Raw genomic sequence first — 14,552 nt, forward strand, 5'->3', positions numbered from 1 at the left:
TTGTGCAGTTTTTCTTTAGCCCCAACCAAGGAAAAAAATGTGAAATGGAAAAAATTAGGGTTTTTTTTGTGTGTGTGCCTTGTCCATATCTCCCTTTCCCTTTGGTGCCTCCAAAATGGGGGTCCAGAGCCTTATGCTTTCCCCTAGCCCAGCAATATCTCCCACCACATTCCTCTCCTCCTTTGAGAAGCCACTGTCTTCTAGAACTTTCCCTTCTCATCATCCTATTTTTTAATATAATTTTTTTATTGGAGTATAGCTGATTTACAATGTTGTGTTAGTTTCAGGTGTACAGCAAAGTGACTCTGTTTGTTATACATATACATATATCCACTCTTTTTTAGATTCTTTTCCCATATAGGCCATTACAGAGTATTGAGCAGAGTTCCCTGTGCTATACAGCGGGTCCTTATTAGTTACCTATTTTATATATAGTAGTGTGTATATATCAATCCCAATCTCCCAATTTATCCCTCCTCCCTTACCCCCTGGTAACCATAGGTTTGTTTTCTACATCTATAACTCCATTTCTGTTTTGTAGATAAGTTCATTTGTACCTTTTGTTTAGACTCCACATATAAATGATATCATATGATATTTGTCTTTCTCTGTCTGACTTATTTCACTCAATATGAGAATCTCTAGGTCCATCCATGTTTCTGCAAATGGCATTATTTCATTTTTAATGGCTAAATAATATTCCATTTTATATATGTACCACATCTTCTTTATTCATTCCTCTGTTGATGGACATTTAAGTTGCTTCCATGTGTTGGCTATTGTAAGTAGTGCTGCAGTGCACATTGGGTGCACGTATCTTTTCCTCTTTTTTTTAATTAATTAATTAATTAATTAATTAATTAATTTATTGGCTGCATTGGGTCTTTGTTGCAAATGGGGGCTACTTTTCCTTGCGGTGCTCAGGCTTCTCATTGTGGTGGCTTCTCTTGCTGCCAGAGCACAGGCTCTAGGCACTTGGGCTTCAGTAGTTGTGACACACAGGCTCAATAGCTGTGGCTCTCGGGCTCTAGAGCACAGGCTCAATAGTTGTGGCACATGGGCTTAGTTGTTCCACGGCATGTGGGATCTTCCCAGCTCAGGGATTGAACCCATGTCCCCTGCATTGACAGGCAGATTCTTAACCACTGTGCCACCAGGGAAGTCCCATGGCTGCATGTTATCTTTTCGAATTATGGTTTTCTCTGGGTTACGCCCAGGAGTAGAATTGCTGGATCATATGGTATCTCTATTTTTAGTTTCTTAAGGAACCTCCATACTGCTCTATAGTGGCTGTACCAATTTACATTCCCACCAACAGTGCAGGAGACTTCCCTTTTCCCCACACCCTCTCCAGCATTTATTGTTTGTAGATTTTTAAAAGATAGCCATTTTAACTGGTGTGAGGTGATACCTCATTGTAGTTTTGATTTAAATTACTGATCTTTATAAATTACTGATCTTTTGTGGCTTCCTCTAGGACCTGTAAGAAGATGGACAAGCTAAGCTGGGAAGCTCATTTGAGCTAAGGGGCAGTGGGTAATAGATGATTAATGTGTCACTCTTTTCAGGGAATTAATTTGTATTTTAAACAGAGACCTTCAATCTTGGAATCCTAGATATTTTGGGGTGAAGAGAATTTCCAAGGTTTGAACTCTTCGTTTTTCTCTTAAGTTCAAGACCCCATAGTTAGCAGCAAAGTCTGGGTTAGAAGTCAGGTCTTCCGATTTCTAGTCTGCACTTTTTAGTGTGAAAATAGAGTCATGGTGGAAATCTTGGGGTCCAAGTATGCAAGCTGGGAAATTAGCTTTGGTCAGAGGGACTGATCAGTGCCGCCCTCTCCTCCATGCTGAGCCATAGCCGAGGGTGGTGATGTGCCTTGAACGTAAACCACCCACAAAAACGTGCCACAGGAGCAGCCAGTAGACCTTGGTAGGGTGAGTTTCACATTTCCATTTTTTAATTTGATTTGTGAGTTGGCTTTATTTTCCAGATTTAAAAAACAAGTTTTCTTAATTTGCACAGGGAAGAATAAGTAGATTCTAAGTTACAGGAAAGGTCATTTTTATTCCAAAAATCCAGATGTATTCAATTACACTTTCATTTAAGAATGAACGCTCCTTTCTTCAGTACCCAGGACCCTGCAACTCCCCTAAGCCTCTAAGCTTGCCTGGTACAAAGAAGAAACCATGTGTTGCTTTTTTTTTTTTTTAAGGATTTTATTTTATTTATTTATTTTCTAAACTTATTTATTGGCTATGTTGGGTCTTCGTTACTTTGCGTGGGCTTTCTCTTGTTGCGGAGCACGGGCTCTAGGCCCACCGGCTTCAGTAGTTGTGGCACTCGGGCTCAGTAGTTGTGGCTCATGGGCTCTAGAGCGTAGGCTCTATAATTGTGGCACATGGGCTTAGCAGCGCCTCGGCATGTGGGATCTTCCCAGCCCAGGGCTCGAACCCATGTTCCCTGCATTGGCAGGCGGATTCTTAACCACTGCACCACCAGGGAAGCCCCTGCTTTTTTTTTCCTCCTTCAATATCTGTTTTTTTTAAATTAATTAATTTATTTTTAAAATTTGGCTGTGTTGGGTCTTTGTTGCTCTGCGAGGGCTTTCTCTACTTGTGGCAAGTGGGGGCTACTCTTTGTTGCGATGCTTGGGCTTCTCATCGTGGTGGCTTCTTTTGTTAGGGAGCATGGGCTCTAGGCACCTGGGCTTCAGTAATTGCAGTGCATGGGCTCAGTAGTTGTGGCTCTCGGGCTCTAGTGTACAGCCTCAGTAGTTGTGGCACACAGCCTTAGTTGTTCCATGGCATGTGGGATCTTCCTGGACCAGGCATCGAACCTGTGTCCTTTCATTGGCAGGTGGATTCTTTTTTTTTTTAAATTAATTAATTATTTATTTATTGTCTATGTCGGGTCTTTGTTGGTGCACACGGGCTTTCTCTAGCTGAGGTGAGCAGGGGCTACTCTTCTTTGCAGTGCTTGGGCTTTTCAGTGTGGTGGTTTCTCTAGTTGTGGAGCACAGGCTCTAGGTGCATGGGCTTCAGTTGCTGTGGCACGTGACCTCAATAATTATGGCTCAAGGGCTCTAGAGCACAGGCTTAGTAGTTGTGGCACTCGGGCTTCGTTGCTCTGCGGCATGTGGGATCTTCCTGGCCCAGGGATCGAAACCCATGTCCCCTACATTGGCAGGTGGATTCTTAACCACTGTGCCACCAGGAAGTCCAATGTCTGTTTTTTAAAAAATCGACGTATAGTTACTGTAAAATATTATATGTTACAGGTGTATAATATAGTGATTCACAATTTTAAAGGTTATGCTCCATTTATAGCTATCATAAAATATTGGTTATATTCCTTGTAGCTTATTTTATACCTAATAGTTGGTGCTTCTTATTCCCCTGCCACTATAGTGCCCCTTGCCCCTTCGCCTATCCCACTGGTGACTACTAGTCTCTTCTCTATATCTGTGAGTCAGCTTCTTTTTTGTTATATTCACTATATTGTATTTTTTAGATTCTACAGATAAGTGATATCATACAGTATTTGTCTTTCTCTGTCTGATTTATTTCAGTTAGTATAATGCCCTCCAAGTCCACCCATGTTGCTGTAAATGGCAAAATGTCATTCTTTTTAATGGCTGAGTATTATTCCACTGTGTGTGTGTGTGTGTGTGTGTATACCATATCTTCTTTAGCCATGCATTGCTTTAAACCCTATCATCTCACTGCAGTGAGCCTGAAGCTTTAACTACTAGTTACTCCAAGGAATTGCTTCTTCGAGGTCCCTATAAACTGCAAAAGTGAAACGTGAAGGGTAATAATAAAAATTCTCCCCTATTAGTGCTGCCATAAAAAGATGAATCATCAGATTGGTGAGGCGAGGGGAGGGTCCAGAGGGCATGGGTGTTGGGAAGGGTACATTTTGATGGAGGTGGTGGGCTGATTGAAGAAAGAGGAGGAAAACCCTTTGGGAGCATAAGCTGTGAAGCTGAACAAGCTACTTCTGGGTGGGGACACTCAGTGCGCTGAACAACTGAAGAACGGGAGAGCAACATGAAAACAGACGGTAAAGCAAGGAGCGGTATCACGGAACACGGAGTTGGGAGAAGGTTGCTGAAGTAAACGTCACCTGCTTTCCAAGTTTGCTAGCATCGACCCCATATTTGAAAACTCCAGGCTTGTCACTTTGACACTTATCACATGCTCATTTACATAGTATTTGCCTCTTTGGACTGGCTGTGGGAAAAGGTGAATAGTTCACCAACTCACAGAGATATTTTCTCTCTCTTTTTCTTGTTCCCAAATAAACCTTTAAGCAGGAAAGTACGCACAGACCTTGGCCCAATTCACGTCTAACTAGAGCAGGACTGTGGGAGTCCAGTGCCTGTAAATCAGCTTCCCTATCTGAACTCCTCAAAGAAAATCTTCCCCCAAAGCTATCGCCTCAGCCAGAGTTCACACACACTGACCAGCCCTTTGAAATTCTGTCTGCAGATAATGGCAGTCACAGCCGGCCTGTCTTACTGAGAGAATCCTGTTGTCTCTGATATAATCCAGAAGAAACCCCAAGGTGGCGGATGAGATTCGCCTTTTGGAGAAAAAAAATATAGCAAGGACCAGAACACACTTCACATTGCAGTTTAAAGCAGTCTTTAATCTTGCAATCCTAGACGTTTCAGGAGTCTAAAATTAGGAAGGTGATTAAGTCTTCAAGTTCAATTTAGAGAGAACTGTGAGTTCATGAGGATTCAAGCACCACCATCTTCTCTACTGAGTTTTTAATTGACGTGAGCTTTTCTTAATTTGAGATCCGACCAGTTTTTAGGCTACACATAGCTGACACTGTATTGTCAGGGGGTGAAGTCAAGGCCAGTTTGGGGACACAAGGGAAAATCTAAGTGGACGTGTGTGTGTTGGTTCTCTAAGTTGTGTATCCAAATCATAGTTTTAGTCCATGATATCAGAATCACCTGGAATGCTTGCTTAAAATGTTTGCTTAAAATATTCCGAAACTCTACCCAGTCTGATTGGATGAGAACGTTAGGGGAAGGGTGGTAGCCCAGAACTTTACATTTTGCAGTTTCTCCATGTGATTCTAATGCACACCAAGGGTTGTTTTTAATAAGATTCAGCTCTGAAAATTTCCAGTATCTGTTTATTTCCAACCTAAACTTCACATTGTTGGGAGAGAAAGACTGTGGCTGGCTTCATGTTCCAATGATCTGTTGCTGAATGACAAATTACCTCAAAACGGAGTGACTTCAAACAATGATTTGTTTCCTCTCATGATTTACGAGTCAGGAATTTGGGCAGGGCTCAGCTGCGTAGCCCTAAGCTGGTGCTGCTGAAAGAGCCACTTCCAAGGTGGTGCATTCGCATGACTGGTCGGTGGTCCCTGGTTGTCGGCTGGGAGCTCAGCCGGACCATCGATAGGGAGACCGTGATTTCTCACCATGTGAGTCTCTCTTTTTTCTTTTTGGCACACGGGCTTCGTTGCTCTGCGGCATGTGGGATCTTCCTGGAGCTGGGATCGAACCCGTGACCTCTGCATTGGCAGGCAGATTCTTAACCACTGCGCCACCTAGGAAGCCCCACCATGTGAGTCTCTTCATGGGGCTGCTTGACTTCCTCACAGCGTAGCAGCTGAGTTCCAAGAACAAATGTTCCAAGGGACTAAGGTGGAGGCCGCAAAGCTGCTTCTGGCCTAGCCTTTAATGTCAGGCAGCATCACTTCTGCCATAACCTCTGGTCAAAAACTTCACAAAAATCAACCCAGATTCAAGCATAAGCGAAACAGACCTCCCCTCTGGATGTGAGGAGTAGCACGTGCACAGAAGGAGGAAAGGAATCAGTGGTGGCCATCTTTGAAGACTTTCTACTGTACCCTACTCGGGTCATTTGTCGACCCCTGGATCAATCAGCCATGAACACAGGCATTGAAACATAGTATAGATTCAGCCCCTGGGAGCTCAAAATGACATATTGAGGAGGGTACTCGCACCCACTGAAGGGGGAATTGTTATAAATCTTGCAGGCACTCCAAGTGATATCTGGTGATTATAGAGTCTTATAGAGCGTTACAGTCTGGGCATTTACTCAGATTAGGAATTGGCCTTGGGCACTGGTAATCCCGCAAAGCTGGAGTTCTTCTGACCTGTCCATGAGGTACTCTCTTCCATTTTCAGACAGTTACAGATCTCCAAACCTGATTCCAGTTCTCTGTAACACCCATCTGTTATCCACTAGAGTAACACTCAACAACGGATTATTTTTCTAGACTGTAATTTTCTCCACCAGGCTTAAACTCTTCAAGGCCTGGACCTGTGTAGTCTGTGTGTCCATCCTCAGTCCCTGGCACATAATAGTTGCTGAGTAAATGCATGTTAAATGTTCTTGAATTAATAAGCACATCTACTTGTCCCCATCTACAGGGATAGCAAAGTTGACTTTGAGGTGGATATTGAGTCCCTATAAAGAGTTCATTATTGCTCTTATATTTTCCCAAGCCAAAATCACCTAAAGTAATTTATGGTTAAAATGCAGGTGGTAAATCAAGTGAACACTGTCCTAAATATTGGCAACTGAAGGTAAATTCTTTAAAACCACAGGAGAAATGTTACCATTTTGGAGCCAAGATTGAAATAATCACAAACAGGAGCATTCTGCATTTTGTTGTTGTTTGGTTTAAAGAAACAGTCGGAAACTATCCTGCCTCCCCAAGACCAAATCCTGCCTACCACCTGTTTTTGTCAGTAAAGTTGTGTTGGAGTACAACCAGGCCCCTTTGTTTTCTTATTGTCTGTGAGTGTGGTTATGCTGCAACAGCAGAGCTGGGTAGCTGTGGTAGGGACTGTTATCCCCTCAAACCTTAAAATATTCACTGTCTGTTTCTTTACAGAAAATGTTTGCCAACCCCTGGTAAAGGGCTTATCTTAGTCTGTTTGGTTCTCTAACAAAATACCATAAATTGGGTGGCTTATAAACAATTGAAATTTACTTCTCACAGCTCCTGAGGCTGGAAGTCCAAGATTAGGGCACCAACATGGTGAGGTGAGGGCCCTCTTCTAGACTGCAGACTTCTCATCACATCAATTTTCATGTGATGGAAAGTGGGCTGGGAAGCAATTTGGGGTCTCTGTTATAAAACCATTAATCTCATTCATGAAGGTTCCACTCTCAGGATTTAATCACGTCCCAAAGGCCCCCACCTTCTTTTTAAATTAATTAATTAATTAATTGACTGCATTAGGTTTTCGTTGCTGCCCTGGGGCTTTCTTTAGTTGTGGCGAGCAGGGGCTACTCTTCCTTGTGGAGTGCGGGCTTCTCAATGTGATGGCTTCTCTTGTTGCCGAGCTCTAGGTGCGTGGGCATCAGTAGGTGTGGCTCACGGGCTCTAGAGCACAGGCTCAGTAGTTGTGGCGCACGTGCTTAGTTACTCCGCGGCATGTGGGATCTTCCTGAATCAGGGCTTGAACCCATGTCCCTTGCATTCGCAGGCAGATTCTTAACCACTGCACCACCAGGGAAATCCCCAAAGGCCCCCACCTTGTAATACCATCACATAGGGCACTAGGATTTCAACATATGAATTTGGGGGTAGGGCACAGTCAGACTGGAGCCAGTCTAATCCCTTTGTTCTCGGTTATTTTACTTGGCAAAGTTGAAGGGGTCTTATCTCCACATTTCTATATTTTTAGACTTTTCTCCCAACCAAAGAGAACTCTTCCCTGGCTTGTCCATGGTGGGGACTCCAATGATGCTGAACTTCTTAGGTTAAAAACTAAGTAATTTTACTTGACCAATGAATAAAAATAGGCAGTGAACCAGCAGCATAAGGAGCAGAGAAATTTTAACTTAACAGCATGGGTTTTGTAGCCATCAAATTAAACCCTGTAGTAGACATTTATTGTTCTTTAGCTGTAAAGGATCCATTCCTTCTTTCTTTTGGTAACAGCAGTTTGCCTACTTCTGGATAATTACCTCTCCCCCACTAAGTGCTGTCTTGGTTGAATTTAGGCACCTTGCCCTGCCCTATCCAAGTTTAGACATGTGATTCAAGCTTGGGCTCTTTGACCCAAGGATGGATAGAATGTTGAAACTGACTCATTCCAGTGATGGTGGCCTTTAAGACCATCCATCCCTTCCTGTTGCCTAAAGCCTTCAGTGTGCTTTGGTCTCTGTTTCTTTTCAAGCTGTATTTTCCAACCTTCTCTTTAATCCCGTGAGCCACCTGTATTCTTTGAATATTTCCTTTTTCAAAAAACTTTAAATTAGTCAAATTCTATTGCTTACAACCAAAACCCCTAAATGTGCAGATAAATAGTAATAATAGTCATATGAAGAAATGCAAATCATTATGAGTATTTATAGCCCATAAAATTAACAGACTTAAACAATGATGATATTCAGTTGTATCAAGGATGTAGTGAGAGGCATTCATATGAGCCTTCACTGAGATTGTTAATTGGTGTTTCCTTTCTGGAGATTATTTTTTGTAATATATGTCAAGAGGATTAAAAAAGTTCATACCTTTTGACAGCAATTTTGCCTCTAGGCAATTGTCCTAACAAAAGAACAGGAGCTAGAGATATAGATTTATGTGGAAAGTGTTTGGTGCTATTTATATGTAACAAGAAATTGGAATTTATTTAAATGTTCAATATATTAGGAGGACAGTCAAGTAAATTGAAGGAGGTATTATCATGTCACAGTTAAAAGTATGGACTCTGGAACTGGTCAGTCTGGCTTCAGGTCCTGTTCTGCATCTGACCAGCTATGTAAACTTGGACCAGTTACTTAGACTTCATCTGTAAAACATAAACAAAATACTATCTAATTGTGATAGCCAGCCTTCCAAGATGGCCCCCATTGATATCTGCTTCCTGGCATTCATGTCCTTGTATAGTCCTCTCTTATATGGGAAAGGCGGACCTTTGTAACCAGTTGGATATTATGAAAATGATGGAATGTGACTTCTGAGTCTAGGTCATAAAGGACATTGTGGCATCCTTCCTGCTCTCTTTTGGGTTACTTGCTCTGGGGGAATCCAGTTGCCATATTGGAAGGGTACTAAAGTAGCGATAGGGAAAGGTTCATGTGACAGGGAACCAAAGCCTCTTGCCAACAGCCATGTTGAAAGTGGATCCTTCAGCTTCAGTCAAACCTTCAGATAAAACATGCTGGATAACCAGGCAACATCTTGACTGCAATTTCATGAGAGGCCCTTAACCAGAGCCATTCAACAAAACCACTCTCAAATCCCTGATCCACAGAAATTGTGTGAAGCAATAAATGTTTATTGTTGTTTTAAACCAGTAACTTTTGGAGTAATTTGTTATGCAGTGATAGATAACAGGTTGTATAACTTCTCTGAGCCTCAGTTTATTCATTTGTTAAATGAGGACAATACTGCATGCCCTAGGTTTTTTGTGCAGAACAAATAAGGTAAGTGAAGAATTACAGATCTACCATCCTTACCTGAAATCTTAGCGGCAAGCTGTGTTTTGGTATTAAGACTTTTTCAGTTTTCATTACAGTAATAAGATGGACCATATACTGTCTATTCTGATCATGCCTTTGGGGTCTGACCCAGTACCTCAGGATCAAATGGTAATATTTCTACATCAAAATGTATGAGTATGCACCCGAGGTAGGATAAAGGCTAAAAATAGTCTTATGTCAGTTTTTGCTGTCAGGATTTGCTGCCAGATGAATTTGGTGTAAATACACAAAACAAAACAAGCAAAAAACCTGGTTTTAAGAGCTTTTTGGATTTTGGAATTGTGATAGGAGGTTGTGGTTTTGTATTTTTATTTTTTTAATCACTCCAAGTTGATTTCTTCCCAAACACTAGCTCCCTATCTTATCTAGTTTGTCTATGGTTATCTTTTTCCATTTATTTAGATTGATGAGGAGGAGACCATCATGGCCTCCATCACTGCTTGGAAACCCAAGGAGTGGTAAATTGAAGCACTGGAAAAATAGGAGTTCCAACTAGTGGATCTTTCCCCTTATGAATTTATTTCTTATTTCTGGGTCAGCACCTGATAGTCATGACCCCGGAGGAGACCAGTGAATCATCCAGTCATGGGGTTTGGAGATGATTCAGCAAGATCGAAGTGGTGTCAGGAGTGTTTTTGGCTGAAGTTCTTGAAGGTACCGATTACATATCCAATTATGCAACTGACCCTAAGGCTTACATTGTGGTACAAACTGATTCTCGCCCAAACCATGCATGTGAGACAGGGCCCTCACCTGGTAGCACATGATCCCCTGGTAGATCTCAGGTCCTTGGAGCCCAGGGAAATTGTTCCTGTCAAGATGGTTCACTATCCTTTCTTGAGAGAATGGGGGAGAGACTCAGAGCCACCCTCGTCCATATTTACCCTCTCAACATAATCCTCTTCCTCTGAACCAAGGTCAGAGATGATTTGGGGGTAAAGCAGAAGTGATTCCTGTGTCATATTCTCTTGATGTGTTGTCTGCCTTCATGGTATGAGATGAGACTTCTCCAGGTTGAATTAATTCCTAATTCCAACATTCAACAATTAGAGACTCATTCAAATGGGATCAGACTTTGTCCCCTGTTCTTGTAGGCAGAATGGTGCACTGTAACTAGAAATCATGAGCTGGGATTCAAACCCCACTTCTGCTGACACTTAGCCAATTCACTTTATCTTTCTGAGCTTCATTTTTATGAGTCAAATGGCGGGGGAGGGGGGGAGTAAGATAGGAAAACATAGAAGGGGCTCCAACAGCTTTAATATTCTATAGTTATCTTTGAGAAGGCTATCTGAATTCCTTTCCTTTTGTTCTCCATTCACCCAACAAATATTTATTGTATACTTACTGTGTGCACTGTTCTAGTTGAAGATACACTGACTGTCTCTGCTCTTAGTTTATATCCTAGTGTGATAAGGCAGAAATCTTAAAAGAGGTAATGGAAGGTAGTGGTAAGTGCTGCAGGGAAAATAAAGCAAGATAAGGGGCTAGAGAGTGAACATGGGGTGGTGGTAGTGGTGGTGGACTAATCTTGACAACATGGTGGTGATCAGGGAAGGATCCTTGGAGGGAGGTGACATTTGAGAAGGAACCTGATAATCACTCACTAATATTTGTTGAATCTATGAATGAGCCAGAAGGAGTTATTCATGGGATGATCTGGAGGAAAACATTCTAGACAGAGGAAACAGCAAATATAAAGAACCTGAGTTGGGAATGACCTTGGCATGTCTGAAGACTAGAAAGAAGGCGGTGGAGTGGAGGAATAGTGAATAGAGTGAGTGGTCAGAGAGAAAGTCAGAGGTAACCAAGGCCTTATAGGTCAGGTTGAAGAGTTGGGTTTTATTGGGCATGCAAAGGGAAACCATTGGTAGAGTAAGATAATCTGGTTTACACTTTAAAAATATCATTCTGCAACATGATGCCACTTCTAACCCACCAGAATGGCTAAAATGAAGAAGACAGACAATGTCAAGTGTTGTTGAGATGTGGAGCAACTGGAACTCTCGTACACTGCTGGCGGGAGTAGAGATTGGTACAATAAGTTTGGGAAACTGATTGGCTATATCTATAAAGTTGAATTTATGTACACCCCATGACCCAGTGATTTCATTCCTAGATATATATACTCAACAGATAGGCACACATATGTTCATCAAAAGTTATGCACGTAAATGTTCATAATAGCCCCAAATGGGAAACTACACAAATGCTAATCAAGAGTAAAACAGATATATGTACTGTGATATTGTCATGTGGTTGAATACTATAGGCAAAAAGTATGAACAAATTATAACACCACATAATAACATGAATGAATTTCACAAACTTAAGGTTGAGCAGAAGCCATGCCAAAGAGGTCAATCTATCTAGTTCCATTTACATGAACTTCATAAACAGGTACAACTAATACGAGGTGTTGGAAGTCAGGATAGTGGTTCCTGCTGGAGAGTCTAATGACTGGAAGGAGGGGTGAAGGGGCCTTCTAAGGTTTTGTAACATCCTGTTTTGTGATCTGGATGCTGCTTACACATGTGTCTTCCATGGCTTTCTCTAATTGTCCCTTTACTTTTGCTTCCTGAGGCCAAATGGGCCTTGAGCCCACCAGAGAGGTAGAGTGAAGAGTGTGGGAGAATATTTATCCCTGGCCACCATAGGGCACTGTCAGCTTTTCCATTTACCATCACAGTTTTCTCAGGAGTATTGGACAGATGAGATTCATGCATTTTACAGGCCAGGACTTTGTTGTTTAGTGACGTGCCCAAGGTCCTGCGCCTGGTGCAGGGAGAACTGAGCCCCAAATCCAGGCTCTTGGATGCTTCTCATGGGACCCACCATTGTTTTAATTTCTCCACATTGCCCCTCTGGATTGGACCAACTGGTCTCTCAGGCCTCCTTCTAGCTCCATGACTTGGAAATGTTACATTTGCGTTTGAGAAGCTGACTCTTGAAGTCTAAGAAAATACAGTGCTTTGACAATTGTCTTTATTTATAGAGCCTTGTATCTAGTTATGATTTTTTTTAAGCAGTGTTTTTGATTAAGAGGATAAAATATTATAAGCAAAAAAAAAAAAAAAAAAGAGGCTAGAGGCCCTTAAACTCTAGGGAAAGAAACAATGGTTTTCATTGTCAGGTTTTCTCAGCCCCACTGCATGGACATACGGAATCATGTGTGACATTTTTGCTCTCACCACAAAATTTCATGAATTTTCAATCACTGAATAACAAAATAAATCATTCTAGATGAAAAGAAGGAAGCAATTTTGAGGGCAAAAATATTTCCTTGAAAATTTCTTGAGAATCTAAGGCTTTGACCACATTCGCTGGGACTGAGCCCTTGTAGAAAGAGTGTCCTGTGCCTTTGGCATGAAAGAGCAGGTCACTGTGTCCACATAGGGTGGGGAGCCAGTGGCCAAGAATCTGAGAGCTATTTAGTCAGCTACAGCTAATAGCTAAGCATTGTTTGTTAATGAGCAAATAAGAAAGTTCTCTTTTTTGGCCAGTTGAAGAGAACAGGGAGTGTATGGGCATCAAGGAAATTGGCATTCGCTCAGTGCCTCTTGGGTGGGCCCTCTGCCACCATGGTATTTGTTACCTAACCAATTGGAGGCTGTTTATTCTTACACATACAAAGCACCTCATGGGTATAGAAATAGAGTTTGAATTTCTCGAGGTGGGAAACCATCGGAGGGATTTAGGAAAGGGAGACATCTAGCCAGATTCATTTCTTAGAAAGACAAATGGATGTATTGCTCCCCTACTTCTGCTAGGAATGTCCCTCCAATCCTGACTTTGAGTGGCAGGGCAAGAGTGAGAAGAGAAAAGAATGGAGCCAGGGAGAGGAGTTAGGGGGGCCCTTTGTATAGTCGAGTGAGAGGTCCCCATCTAGTACACCCATGAAGCCTCGCCATCTCCTTCCTCCCATCCTTTCTGCTATCATTGTCATTTACAATGTCATTGACATTCTTTTTTTTTTTTTGTCATTGACATTCTTAATGTCATTGCATATTTTATTTTTACATCTGTTATTACCCCCACCGTCCGTGGTTACTAATTTTGCTTTAGACATTTTTATGGTTATCTTTAGTGCTTCCTCCTCATCAAGCCCTGAGAAGGAGGAGGATATCATAATTCCTAAAATATAACTTGGGCAGTCATGTCCTAGTGGGGTTGAGTGACTTGCCCAAGGTCTTCTTTCAGGTTGGAAGATCTGGAAGGTGACTGCTCAGGATGCTGTGGTTTCCTCATCACCTCCAGTTTGAAAATGGGGATAAGGACACATGCCCACCGTCCTCTGTGATGGACACAGAGATGTAAAGACCCATCAGCTGGGGACATTGTCCATCGTGGATCCCTGGAATGAGGGACAGGAGGGAGAAAGAAGGAGGCAGGAATTAATATGGTACCAACCCACCTTAGGAGGGAGTTGAGGGGTGAAGGAGCCGGCACAAGGTAGCAAAAACTTGGACACTTTTATCCCATCTAAATGCTGAATTTATAGGTGGGGAGATGAAGGTCCAGAGGTGGGAGGTAAATTATTACAATAATTATTATAAATTGTTGATTGCCAGCTACTTTATGGATGTTATCTGTTTTAATTCTTGCAGCAGTCCTATGAGGGACTGTATTAGTTTCCCGTGGCTGCTGCAACAACCTGGTGGCCTAAAACAACAGAAACGTATTCTCTCAAGTTCTGGAGGCCAGAAGTCCAAAATCAAGGTGTTGGCAGGGCTGCCCTCCCTCCAGAGGCTCTTCCAGTTTCTGATGGCTTCTGGCGTTCCTTGGCTTGTGGGCTGTGTAGCTCCAGTCTCTGCCTTCATCTTCATGCAGACTTGGCCTCTGTGTCTCAGATCTCCCTCAGCCTTTCTCTTATAAGGACACTTGCCATTGGATTTACACTCCACTCAGTTAATCCAGGATTATCTCATCCTGAGATCCTTTATGTAACTACATTTGCAAAGAACCTTTTTCCAAATAAGGTTTTATCTTTTGGGGCCATGATTCAACGCACTACAGAGTGATAGCATCATCATCTCCATTTTGCCAAAGGGGACG

Source organism: Hippopotamus amphibius, chromosome 5 (genome assembly GCF_030028045.1).
Source record: "Hippopotamus amphibius kiboko isolate mHipAmp2 chromosome 5, mHipAmp2.hap2, whole genome shotgun sequence".
Taxonomy (NCBI): domain Eukaryota; kingdom Metazoa; phylum Chordata; class Mammalia; order Artiodactyla; family Hippopotamidae; genus Hippopotamus; species Hippopotamus amphibius.